Source organism: Lissotriton helveticus, chromosome 6 (assembly GCF_964261635.1).
Source record: "Lissotriton helveticus chromosome 6, aLisHel1.1, whole genome shotgun sequence".
NCBI classification, from domain to species: Eukaryota; Metazoa; Chordata; class Amphibia; order Caudata; family Salamandridae; genus Lissotriton; species Lissotriton helveticus.
Genome location: NC_136067.1, coordinates 1407079261 through 1407094065, shown reverse-complemented (window position 1 = coordinate 1407094065; position 14805 = coordinate 1407079261).

The following is a 14805-nucleotide window of genomic DNA, read 5'->3' as shown; positions in this document are numbered from 1 at the left end:
ATTCTAACATTTTACGATGGGCTGTTGATATCTAGTTTTATAGAGCTGCAAGTGTGGTTCAAAAATTAGGATGGGCTGTATTTTACGGTTGATAGTCTTGGTGGCCATCCAGTTGTAAATCAGTAGGTAATCTATCATTGTTATGGTGTGTGCTGGTGCAAGTAAAATGCACATTTGCTAACAGTAGAGTATTGGTCTATCAAGGGGCATTAGGATTGTGTAATTGAATAATCTATTTCATCTGTCTATGGGCTTTATTGTGTCAGTAAATGCATGATGATATTCTTTCTAAGGCTAAACCCCCATCCAGGATTAACTCTACTTTTTCAAGAAAGTCAGATATTGTTTGATTTAGATTGAGTCAAAAATGTGTATCATAGGAGGAGGAGCTACGCTAGCAACCAAGATGGCCGCTTAGGCTCCCGGCTCCGCCGACCTCCGTCCCCCGCCGGAGAATCCTGCTACTAATCCTAAATTTACACCCTGCCCCCGGGCGTGTAAACTGCTGTGTTGTACTTTGGAGCGATCCCGGGACTTTTACCGGCTTGGTGGACGAGTTATGTCGAGTTTAAGTTTGGGGCCCACACTACCTTGTGAGCCGGGGACTCGAGTACTGGCCCAGCCGGGTTCCAGTTGAACAACATCGGCAGTGGGTGATCGACAGGGTCCGGTCTCTGGATGTGGAGAACTTTCTAAGCCCGATTTTGACGGCGGTTGTTGGTCTGGCCTAAAATCAACGGAGTGTAAACGAGGCATGACTGCGGCTGTGGGCGGAGGTCCCTGACCCGGAGACCCGGTTTGCCGCCGCCCTTGTTCGCTGGGTCGGGGTCGTCGCTCGCGGTAGCGGAGCGTGGATTGTGGCCTCGGTATGCCCTGAGTCTCCCTCCGTGACAGCCCGTCCCAATTTAGCCAGTTCCCCCGGGGATGACCGTGCCTCTGGGGGACGCTATTATGGTCGACTCGGAACGAAATGTGGTGGAACGGACTGAGTGTGAACCGTTGATACGGACTGTACTGGCAGCTATCGAGGCACTACATTCCCATGTGGAGTCCATCGTCCACAAAATGATAGCGGTCACATACGGACATGGGCATGAGGGACCGGACCCTGCTCCATTGCAAGATCCTGATCGGCCTATACTACCCATGGTGGTCCTCGTAACGGAAATGTGCCCTGTGCCACGAGGAGTGTTGGAGCTTTATGTTAGTGTGATGGCCGGGACCGTGTACTCGGTGCTCTCCACGGATGGCCAAGCCCACCATCATTGCTCACTGTGTGCGGATTATCTGGTGCCTCTTTTCCGGATACTCTTTGTGGGAACTGTCTGCTGGACGAAACAGCATTTTTTCCCTCTCCGACACATTTACTACGATCACAGAGACAACGCCGCCGGGAACTTATGGCGGTGAGGGACGTCGTCAATATCGATGGTGTTCCCAGTGACTTTGAAACTCTGCCGCGCCTCGGAAGGAACTTTATTGAACTGTTTCTGCTTTTTGACTATCCTGCGGAGGCGACGGTTCATCCGGAAGGGGCTTGCAGGACGGATCGGAAGGGTCAAGGATGAGACTGCTTGTTGGGGCTTGGCACCGTGGACCTATTGAAGTGGGATTCGCTACCATTGTCTTTACGGGAGGTCAGGTGGTGTTTACTGTTTCCCCTGTTTCGTCTATATTGCTTCTCAATAGAATTGCGGGTTTTATCCCGGGGGATTCTTGGTTCTGGCAGGGGGGAGGGGGGACTGGGGGCCCATACTGAGGTGTCCTCCCCCATTTTTTTTCTACTTTTAGTACCTAGTTAGATGGGGCGACAGGCACACTGCTGGTTGGGGACCGGCGCAAGCCATATGCAGGGGTGCAGGGTGGGGGGAGGGGTGTTCGTCTTGTTAGTGGTTTTTAGTTTATATGTTTGAAATCCTTTCGAATCCTGATATAGGTGGTCTTATTGAGGCGTGAACTTGTGTTATGAGTGGATGGGTTCTGGAGGTGGTATTATTTGCATAAATTAGCCATCTGTTGCGTCATTTATTATTGTATTCGGGATGCGGCTGTAGTCTCGTACCTTTTTACTGCTGCACCCCCCCCCTCCCTGATTCTCTTGGCTGCTGTTCAACATTTATCCTGTTTCCTGGGGAGGTGGGGTTGGTGGTTAGCATTGGTTTGATTATCCTGAATGTCATACAACCACATCCCTGATGTAGTTTGTGAGTTAACTTCTATTGATGGTTTTCCACCCATTATGCCCTGTATGTATATTTCTCATCCTTCCATTTCACGATGTACGACACCTATTAATGTTTTTCTTAGTTTTTTCTCAATAAAAAGATGTTTAAAAAAAAGAATAAATGTGTATCATACACCGTTGGGGCATATATGTTTACAATATAAAACTTATGTCAATTTTTATTCAGTATGGTTATAAACCTTTTGATGTTTTTGTTATGGATAGAGCCTATCTAAATAATGCCTGCCTCTTAAATAATAACATTACTACTTCATTTTTCTTTTATTAGAAGGAGAAAACGAAACATTGTTGACCAAGATATTTTGCATATAAATGGCATTGTTCACACCAATCTTGTTTCTTAGAGGAGAAAAATGTCTCCTCTGAGTTTATGACTTTAGTCTAATATTTATTTTCTCTTTGTGAGGTGATTGAGGCCCTTGCTATTCAACGATAACATGTTTATTGGCCTATTCCTCGTAGGAAAAGTTTCAGGTATGGTGAGTTGGTAGTTTTGTTTATCCTTAGATAAGGTTCTTGTTTTAGGTTTCCGATATATGTGGCTATGCATCTTTTTCTTGGATAACTGAGTGGTTATGGAGCATGAGATGTGTAATCCCTTTGAGGTGCGAAATAAGAGAAGGCAGGGAAGGGCATATACAGAGGATATGAAGAGGAAGAAAGAAGATAAGAGTAGAGTGTATAAAGACAGAGTCCAGAGACGGTAAACCCAAACCCCCCCTACAAACTCCCTTTCCACCCCATCCAGGATCCAAGAGATGGTGAGCCTAAAGCTGCTTCCATCAGGAGGATGCGGGCTTTAGGGAAACAATATAGACTAAAATTAAAACCTCATGATAATGTGTAAAACTTATTAAGCCTTATTATCTTCAACTAAACAAGTAAACTAATCAGGAGGTATGATGAGATAGTATTAAACAGAGTAACTAGTAATTAGTAATTGAAGAGAGTAGCAAGGGCTTCACAACAGACTCATATACTAGGATATAGCCTAATGTGTTCTAATACTTTCAGAGTCCTTTCTGGAATATCCGCATTGCAATGTCTTAGACTCTATGAGTAAACATTGAAGAGAGTAAAACAAGGGAAGTCTAATAAAAGTTGGAGTCTTCTCTGGTATAACTGGATCGCAGTGCATAACATTCTAGAAGGAAACGCTGAGAAAGAATAAAACAAGGATAGACTGATAACAACCATGCAATCAATAGATCGATATTGAATCATTAGAATGGGTTCTGTTCTGGCTACAAGATGAGATGTAAAAACACGATGCTACGACATAAATATAAGCATATTTGGAAATGATGTAGAGGTCAGCATGTTTGATAAAGACCTGGGGCGATATGTAGGTAATCTCTGTTTACTGATTCTTAAAAAACAAATTTTACAGATTCTGTAATATTCGGTATTACCGATTCGGTATTTACCGATTCGGTAATTCCCATTCATTCCTATGGGCCTGGAGGCCCATAGGAATAAATGGGAAGCCATTCACTATTACCGATTCGGCAATTACCGAATCGGTAATAGGGGGAACATAATCAAGGGTGTTGCAGGGTGTCACATTGACACCCTGTTGCACCCCTGAATCGTGCATGTGTGCACATGTGGCACACATGAAACTATTAAAAAAGCACAAAATTGCTTTTTTAAAGGTTTTCGATATTTACCACCAACTTGTAGTTGGTGGTAAATAACGAATCCTTAAATCAAAAATGCACTCACTTGAGAGCTCCCTACATAGGATTTAACGATTCGGTAATTTACCGATTCGGTATTTTAAGGATTCGGTAATTTACCGATTCCTTAAATTACCGAATCGGTAAATTACTGAATCTTTAAATCCAGCCACCGACATTGGAAAAAGCTAAATACCGGTCGGTAACGGCAAATTTACTGATTTTCGGCCATTACCGACCGGTATTAAGCTACCTACATATGGCCCTTAGTATTGCATACCCAGCGCTGTGTCAGATGCCTGCTTGTTTGGATCAAGTGTTAGGTTTAAATTGCTGAATTATTACTGCTGAGTTAGTTGGGTGGTCCTATCATGCAGCAGGTGGCCTAATTAGTTGTTGAGTTTAGAAGTGGAGATGTGCACTGTATTGGCAGGAATAAATCCTATGATTTTAATACCTGAGATCTAGAGGGTCTTATGGATGTATGAGTGTTGGCACTGTTCTCTCCGGTTGGAATTGGTTTGTCATGTCTATATTAAATGTGGGTAGTATCACCTGCTTGCAGATGTTACCTATAGATTGCTAGTTTAATATTACTGTGATAGGGTTAAAATAATATTATTTATTAGCTTGGTAATAATTAAAGGTACATAAAACAGTATGTAACTATAAAAGTTGGTTCAGACCTAGGAATAAACAAGCTGAGGCAAGTGTAAATCCTTTTCTTTTACTTGTATTCCAGAAGTAGGAGCTCACTGAAAGCATTCACATGCACTGCCTATCTGTCTCTAACTGCCTAGCAGTCAGTTTCAGAACCCACCCGACGTGTACACTGTCACGGGCCGTAAGTAAAAAACAACAAGTTTATTGCATGCACAACTGTGACACTCTAAGAATAACATACGCAGAACACATAGAATGATTCATATGACACATAATAAAAGAAGGACTATTACCATCAAGTACTATCATTACATCTAAGGTACCTTGTGAAGTGGCTGAAGAGTCTGGAATAGGGCTCAGACAACTTTCTTGATCAGCTACAATACCAGTAGATGCTGACCCACAACTTGAGTGCAAATCAGTCATCACAGAGTCACTGTACTTACCCTCAGATGACAATATATTAAATAATGAATAGGAAAAGACGTCTGAGTCATTATTAAGCAAACTCTTGTTGGTCAAGATCCTATTTGACTGATCAGGAGTAAGCTTGACTACACATTTTCTACTCCACCACTCTTTTTTATCCCAAAACAGCAAACCTTTTGAAGTTTTCAACACTTGACCTGGTGAGAAATTGACGAAAATCCTTTTTTTACCCTTATCGGACTTTTGATCATGACCCAATTACCAATTACCAACCACAAACTGTTGATCTTTTACATTGGATTTCGAATCATAATTCATCTTTTGCATACCCTGCTGTAGAGGGGTAATGTTTAGCATTTTTTGTCTATCACTACAGGCATAGTATGAAGTCGTATTTTCTTTCAAAATCATTGACACAGTCTGGACATACAATAACCCTAGGTTCTCTTTTCTTCAGCAAACAGAAAGGAGAAATTCCAGTAGTAGAATATGGGGTAAATAAGTAAGACCAGTGTTTTCTGTACAATACGTTTTCTACAGGTACATTAATGACCAAGGTTGTTTGTATCCCCTTCTTCATGAACCTGTTCATTTGTTCCACAAGTCCTTTGGTAGAAGGGTAATGAAGAGCAACCCTAAGATGTTTGATAAAAGACAGTAGAAAATTATTAATTTGAGTTGAGATTAAATGAGTTCCATTGTCAGTCACCATCTCCCTGGGACTCCCCTCAGAGTTGAAGACCCTATTTACAAATTTGAATACGGACAACATGTTGGCGGCAGAAGTAAACTCAAATTCAGCACATATTGAATATTAGCCCACTTCTAACATAATTTTTCAGGAAGTAAAAGATCAAAAGAACCAGTGAAATCTAACGCCAGTTAGCTTAAAGCCTCATCCGAAACAGCACCACATGCAAAAGGGTTGGAGTGGTCTTCCAATGTTTATCACACAACAGACAAGTTTGACATCTATTGATCCATTGCAAACACATTGTTGTCCATAGAAGTAACCAAAAATGCTGTTTTAACATCCTACAGGTACCACCAACCTGCTGCTTCCATGAGCTTATTGCACAGTTTCAGTGGAGGAATGCAACGATCATCACGCATAAGTATACCTTTAGCAATTGAGAGTTCATGAACAATTTGTGCAAAAGGTTTCAGAGGAAGTGAAAGTGATCGCTTCTTGGGCCAACCTTCCCTTATCAATTCCATTGCTGTCTGTAACACTTCATCCTCTTTAGATGCTTCCAACCATTCCTTGTACTGTATCATGTAAATGGATTCTACCATGTCATCAACATTAGCAACATGCAAAACAACAGCTGATGGACTGAATGCAGAACAATGTCATACATTCACCCCAGTACAGAGATCTGGGCCTAAATCCATCGTTTTTTTGCACTCCACCCCACCCCAGTACAGACATGGCCATATGCAAATCAGCCTTGACCCTGTGCCTCATTGGAACAGTCCAGCTCGAACTGCCAAGCCATGTCTTTCCTGGACTGGAATCAAGCATCCTAGGACCGGTTTCTGGCTAACATCAACATTAGCCACAACACATTTTATATCTTCCTGCAAGTCATCAAGTACTGTGTTTTGCAGAGGCAATCTAGATAGTCAATCTGCCCTGACATTTCACCCTCCAGCAATATACCTGATAACAAAGTTGAACTAAGCGCAACAAAAGTCTCACTAGTCTTGTGGAGACCTTGCCTGTTCCATTCCTATTTAATAGATGTATTAACGGTTTGTGGTCAGTGTAAATCTCGTATTGTGTTCCCCACAAGAATGTTTTACATTTTTCTACGTTCTGTGGATAGGCAAGGGCCTCTCTTTGAATCATACTATAGTGTGACTCGGGTTGTTTCAAGCTTTTGGGTGCAAAACCAATAGTATGTTCAGTACCTGAAATCCACTGATACAGAACAACACCTATGCCATACTGGCTGGCATCCACTGTCAGAAAACACTTTTGTCCGGCAATATATGATGACAAAACTGGTGCACTGAGAATTCAATTCTTCACCTCCTGTAAGGCCTCATTAGCCCAACAAAATGAGACACCCTTTTTAAGCAAAGATCATAATGGCTGAAAAACCTGAGCCTATCCTGGCACAAACTTGGAATAATATTAACTCATTTTCAGGATAGATCCTAATGTGCCCTTATCTTCGTGAGGTGAAGCATCTAAAATGGCTTGAGTAAGAGAACACTTAATCCCTAAGGAAGTTATAGTGTCATGTATTTGTCATGCCCCAAAATGATCTCAACAGTTTTGAACATACTTTTCCCCCGAGTTGTCATATGATCTGCTGCTGTCTCTGAATATATCAGAACATCGTCCTGATAGGCCTGCACACCATCAATCCCTGCCATAATGTGATCCATTAACTTTTGAAAGACACTGGCAGCTGAGGCCAAGCAAAAAGGTAATCTTAGAAATGTGTATACCCCAAACTGGGTTATAAATGTAAGAAACTCACTAGATTCTAGAGTGAGAGGGATGTGATAATGTGCAGAACTTAAATCCAAAAGGTTGATCACTTTAGAAACTCCAATATTTGCAAGCAGCTCCTGAATCTTAGGGAGTGGATGACAGTGATTTATAATACTTTTATTAAGTGTGGGCAAGTCAGCACATAAACGAATATCGCCACTTTTTTGTGAACTACCACAATAGGACGGAAACATTCTGAGGAATCTGTAGCGATAATAACATCATCAAGAACAAACTTATCCAATAATCACTTTAGATCATCCTTACGCTCAGGGGGACTGGTCTGACTTTATGAGCAATTGGAATGGCATTTGTTTTAAGCTTTATATTATGTTCTAACTTTATTATTTTACTAATCTTAGACTTAAAAACTTCAGGATAAGTTCCTAAAAGTTTTTGCAAGTCTTCACAACCATTTCACTCATCTATTACCAGTGTAACCTGTAAAACATTTACATGAAAAGAATTTTCTGATCCAGGTACAAGTTTTAAACCCATTAGAGCTAAATCTTGCCACCCAACAATGTTTTTATCTTTTACTGCTACATAAACGTTTTGTTGGAAGTGGGGGTCCTTATCGCTTACCGCCGCCACCAAATGCTGGAGGCATGCGTCCCAACCCCTCGCTTAAACGTTAGGCTAAATAAGGACACCGTCTGAGATAGCCCTGCTCACCCCATTAGTAGCTTGGCACGAGCAGCCAGGCTTATCCCCAAGGCACGAGTGTTCAGTATGTGCAACCACGCTCACCCCATGATGTCACCACAAATAGACTCCACACAAGTTTTGATAAAATGAGTATAATCTTTATATAAGCAAATATATGATACGACCACAAAATACAAAATCAACATATAAGAATGGGTAGTATTCTTTCCTGTGGGTTGGTAGGTTCTAATCCCAAGCACCACTTCTAACCAAAAGTTAAGCTCACTTCTAACTGTTTCCAAAAGGTTAGGCCAGTCGTATTGTTGGAATCACCCATGTTGAAAAAGGAAACAAATACTGCAATGCGTAACGATATTCTCTTATACTGTGCAACAGAGAAACAATGCGATACATAGCGCCACAGTCATGTACTTTGCAATTGAAGGAATAATGCAATGCGTATCACCACCAGCATGCCCTGTACCAGTAGAAAACAAAGCAATGCATCAGGCTACAATCCTGTACAGTGCAATGAAGAAATAATACACTGCGCCACGTTATACCCAGATACTGTGCACTGAGAAAATAATGCAATGTGCCATGTTATAATCAGGTAATATCCAAGTGAAAAATAACGCAGTGCGTAGCGCACCAAGCATGTAGTTTGTCGGGCACAATGGTGCCCTGATAAACTTCGCCAGAAAACTTGGAGGGCGCCCGGTTCGCGAACTCCTCCAAATTTACAAAACCAAATGTGCTCCTATTGGTACTTATGGGGCTGGGGTCTGGGGGTTTGCTCAGGTGGAAGAGATCCAATACTGTGAAAATAATTTCATTCGATATTTACTGGCAGCCCCTAAATCCATGCCCAACTATTTTAGTCATAGCGAAGTTGGACTACATTATATTTCAGACACGATCAAATCCTCACCACTGCTACTTTGGCATAAAATTTGGGTAACTCCAGAAACGATTTTAAATAGAGAAATTGTCATGGACTGTCTTTCGTTGGATGGAGTTGCAAATATAAAATGGCTAAAGTACATAAAAACTATGATGTCGCATATTGGGCACAAAGAATTTTTTGAGACACCTAAAATAATAGAAAAGGTATCCAGAAGCACTTTTAAAAAAATGATTATGGATCATCTAGGTAATAAAAGGTGGTCATTTGAAAAGGATAAGCAGACCGCTATGGCAAATCAGTCACTTATTACTCATGTAGGGATTCAGCCCTATTTATTGTTGGAACCAAGCTGTTACTCCCGAATGTTGCTGACCAGGTTCCGTGTTGATACTTATTTTCGTATGGTAACATTTCCGGCTTGTAACAACTGGTCTAAAGATTTGGTGAAGTGCCCATGTGATGACTTTTCAAAACAATCTAACATCCACTGCATCCTGTTTTGTAAATTCTACGAGACCCCGCGGAAAAGGTTCTTGAAACCGATCCTTATACAATGGGGAATAAGGGGATGTAGACTGGCATTCTCCAAATTAAAACAACTGGACTCTGTATTCGTCATAAAAGCGGTCAGTTCTTATCTAAGGATATTAATTAGCTTAAGGAATACCATGTAACACCATTTGCTGTATCTTGTTTTCATTTTCCTATCTATTGCGATCATAGTAGGAATATTACAGGACTATATTTAAACTAGTATAGGATTATATGAACATTGGTAGTGCCCATGTATATATGTGTATGACCATTCTTATTCCATCATTAACTAGACGGTTTCTGTCCATGATTAACTCAAAAAAAATTTCATTTATTTTATCTTCTCTGTCTTTTTTAACTGTTCAGATAATAGCTTTTTATAAAAAAAGGTTTTAACATGTGCTTTTATGATTTTGCAAACAAAAAATCGAATAAAGATTATTTTGACTTTGACTTCGTCAGGCACAAATGAGGTCAGGCGTCATACAACAGTTCGATAGTTCGTTAGCAGCAATAATGCAAAGTGTTATACAACAGTTTTAAGTACTCCGTTACCAGTGCCCCTATTATGGATCAAATGATGACACAAAAGTACTGCTTCCCACTCCGGCCCCAGCACTGCCCCTCCTTGGGTCAGCACGGGCCGAGATCCGAACCAAAGCAACGGCTCGTGCAGCTGACTGAACGGGAGGCAGAGAGAGTGTCCCTCCAGGCACGCACCCCACCCCAGGTGTTGATCCACGTTAACAGGGGGGGCGTGACCCCACTCTACTCCCCGACGTCAGTAACTTGGGCCTTGATCCAGTACTCCGTCACGGGGTGCGGCTGACTCGGGCCGGCAGCTCAGCTCTTCCATGGCTGCCGGTCCGGGCCGCTGCAGTTGACTCTGAGGGCCCAATGACTTAGCCCTCCTTCTGGTGGTCTCAGTCCAAACAGAGATCAGCCCTCAGCACTGTGGAGACTTTACTTCCAATTTGGTGCACCCCCTACTCAGGCACTCCTCACCAGGGCCTCAGGTTGCACTTCGTCACGCACACCGCGCGTCCGAGACTCGCTTCTCCTCGGGTGCTCACGACTATCCGGTGCTCTTCACCAACGCTCCACTTGCACCTCAACATGCACCCTGCGCGTTCAAGTCTCTCCTCTTCTCCCGGTGCACACGATGTCCAGGCTCTCTTCACCAATGCCCTGGCTGCACCACGACACGCACTCCGCGCGTATGAGCCTCACCTCTTCTCCTGGTGCACACGATGTCCATACGCTCCTCACCAACGCCCTGGCTGCACCACAACACGCACCCATAATGTCAGAGACATTATGCTTCTTCGTTTGGTGCCTACGAGGCTCAGGTGCTCTTCACCATCACCCAGATCGCACCACGACATGCACCCAGTGCGCCTGAGACTCACTTCTTCCGTTGGTGCACATGATGTCCAGGCGCTCCCCACCAACGCCTTGGCTGCACCACAACATGCACCCAGCACATCCGAGTCTCGCTTCTTCCTTTGGTGCACAAGAGGCCCAGGCGCTCTTCACCAACACCCAGGCTGCACCACAACATGCACACTGCACGTCCAAGCCTCGCCTTGTCTCTCCGTGCACCCCACGACCAGGCGCTCATCACCAACGCCTTGGCCTGCACTTCAATACGCCCCCAGCGTGTCCGAGACTTAGGTTACTCCTGCGTGCCCACGATCACAGGGCACAGACAATCCACATTTCAGAGACACACAGAAGCGCTCAGAGCACAAAACTCCGCCCCTTTCTAAAAGAGTGGTTTATGAACACACAGTGACAAAACCTTCTTCACAGAAAGATGTGTTATGACACTGTGAGTTCATACATACTAAACTTCACCTCTCCATTATAAACTGACAGGAAACTAGGCTAACAAACACAACACCCAGCCGCCTCCATTCTGTCCTATCGGCAGGATAGCTTTTCAGCAGTAAACATGAAATGGAGAGTTTTTCACTGTCAGAACATAGCACACACCTCAGTACTTGTTCTGCCCTTTACCTACACTGCACCCAGCCGTGGAGTTACCTGGGACCTACCACAGGGGTGTCCAATGTGTATGTAAACGGGAAAGTTAGGCCTGACAAGTGGGTGCACTTGTTAGGACAACATGCTTACTTAGCATTCTGCGCGCAGGCTCTACGCAGAAGGCCTGAGTTCCCTTCTTTCTGCGCCCTTGCTTTACTAGCTCTTGCACACACAGTGCACATCACTAGGGACTTTTACTAGCAAGGCAAACATACCAATCATGGCCAACGAATCACCATTACATTTTAAACAGGGAACTCTGGTACTTTGTCACTGATCATCAGTGGCAGAGTACTCACAGCATCTAAATTGGCTAGTCTATGTCAGGAAAACGGTCTAGGGGGAAAGCAAAACGTTTAGGGAACTTTAATCAAAAAGGCCAAATCCTACACAACCCCCTTCCAGCCAAAAGCCAGGGTAGACCAATCATTACTTTGATGGACTTCCCGGCTTCGGGCAATAGAACCAGGATGCAGGCCCTCTACCACAGGGACACCCTCTTGTTCCTCACCGTCCTACCCACAGGGGCACTTCTTGATCACTACCCCCTGAGCCAACAATGCTGTTCCATGGATCCCTACCTGTTAGGGAGACCCCTCCAGGGGTGTTGGGCCCATGCCAACCCCTCCCTGGAGTGGTACCCTGGGGAGACTCATCGGACAGGATACTACCTCCAATCATCCTGACCTGTAGTTTAAGAGTAGGTCTGGTGTCCCCACTGGGGAACACAATCCTCTCTTAACCTTCCATTTATTTTTATGGACCTGCCACTTAGGAATGGCACCCACAAACTTCAAGATGGCAGGAGCTTTGACTCCACACTCCCCACGCCCTCCTGACGCAAGGTGTTCTTCCCCACACTGCTGGCAACTAGGCAAAAGGCCTCCACCTGGGGGCTCTCCTACGGCCCCCCTCAGTCAAGGCAATCTGCCAGTACCCCGATGTCAAATCAAATGTACTGAGGCACCAGGCAGCCCCCAGCCGATCCACAAGCTCATCAGCTCTGGGGATGGGGTGTGCGTCAGTCTTAGTGACCGCATTGAGTCCACGGTAATCCACACAGAACCAAAGTTCAGGAGTGGCACCAGGCGCAGCAGCTTTTAGCACAAGGCGCACTGGGCTGGCCCAGGGGCTGCTGGATGGCTCAATCACCCCTAGTGCCAGCATCTTGGAAAGCTCCTCCTTGATGCTGGCCCAGACCTTATCAGCTACCCTGTAAAATTTTTGTTTTACAGGCGGATTGTCTCCAGTGTCCACATCATGGCCGCACCATGTGGTGACTCCGGGAGTCAGGGAGGACAGGGAGGCGAACTGACCCAGTACCTGGTGACAGTCCCTCCGTTGTTCTGGAGTCAGGGTAGGATAGAGGTTCACCCCACCCACTGGCCCATCCTTCTCCTGGGCTGACAGGAGGTCAGGAAGGGGTTCATTCTCCTCTTCAACCCCGTCATCTGTAGCCAAGAGCATGGTCACCTCAGACCTTTCCAAGTGCGGTTTGAGGCGGTTCACATGGATAACCCTAAGAGGATTCCTAGGAGACCCGAAGTCCACCAGGTAGGTTACTTTGCTCCTGCACTCCACTACCTCATAAGGCCCAGTCCACTTGTCCTGGAGCGTGCCAGGCTCTACTGGCGCCATCACCCACACTTTCTACCCAGGTTGAAACTCAACTAGAGTGGCATTCTGGTTGTACCACCATTTCATATCCTCATGGCTGGCTTCCTGCTTCACCTGAGCGAGCTGCCTGAAACGCCTACTCTAGTTCACAGAAGGCCAGCATGTAGTTGTATACATCCTGGGGGGGTTTACTAGGAGCCTTCTCCCAGCCCTCCTTCACAGGAGCTCAAAGGGACTGAACCCCAATGACTTCTGTGGCACCTCCCTGTAGGCAAACAACAGGCATGGCAAGAGGACGTCCCACTTACGCCTCATCGGTTCTTCCAGGCCCATAATCATGCCCTTCAAGGTCCGGTGAAACCTCTCAACCAAAGCATTGCCCTGGGGTGGTGAACTTATAAGTTACACCGTACTCCTTCCAAGAGATTTCATATACCGTGATATGAAATTAGTACTCCTGTTGTACACCACCTCTCTAGGGAACCCCACATGGGAGAAAATCCCCATCAGTGCACGGCCCACCACGGGGCAGTCACTGTCCGGAGAGGGTTGGCCTCGGGTACCGGGTGGCATGCTTCACCAAGACCAGGATGAACCTATTGCCCATGGCCGTCTTGGGATCCAGAGGTCCCACAATGTCAATGCCCACCCTTTCAAAGGATGTGCTGACCACAGGGAAGGGTTGGACGGGAGCCTTTTGCTTTCTGCCACTCTTAGCACTCGCCTGACAAGTCTGACAGGTCCTGCAATGAGTATCAGAACTCTTGCGCCTCTGGGGCCCATAGAAGTGGGTGACAAGTCACTCAAAGCTCTTGTCCTGCCCCAAATGTCCAACCAAAGGTACATCATGAGCCAACCCCAATAGGAAGGCTCTGAATCGCTGGGGTACCTCCGGCACCCAGGCTGACCCAGACTCAGCCACCTTTGGCTCACTATACAGGAGATCGTTTTCGCAGCAAATCAAGCGTGATCCCGACAGATCACCTGCTGCCTGGTTTGCTGCCTGCTGCCGCAAACCTACAAGAAAGGGCACTTCTTCTGATCCTCACAGAATTCCTCCCTGGAGGGCCCACCTTCCTGCTGTCATTCGGCCAGCCCGGGTAGGTCCGCTGTTCAGCCACTTGTTCCCCCTTAGGCTCCATGGCATCCCCCTCAAAGGGTGCCTCCTCCTGGACTGTGGTAACTGTGGGGGCCCAGTTTCCCACACCCCCTGCCTCTTCTCTTACTGGCAGGTACCTGAGCCCCTGTTTTAGGCTCCAGGTTCTCTTGAATACCTTTACTGGCTACCATAGATCGAGTGGTCACACAAGCCCACTCAGGTAGACCCAACATCCCCAAATGCGCCTGGCGCTCTACCTCCTTCCAGTGGGAACTCTCTAGGTCATTCACTAGCAGACAGTCTACAGGCATTGACAGACTTACAACAACCTTCAAGGAACCTGAGACCCCTCCCCATTCAAAGGGAACCAGAGCCACCTTGCAGAGGCGCACTGAATTGTCTGCTGACATTACAGGGTGAAGCACATCGGGA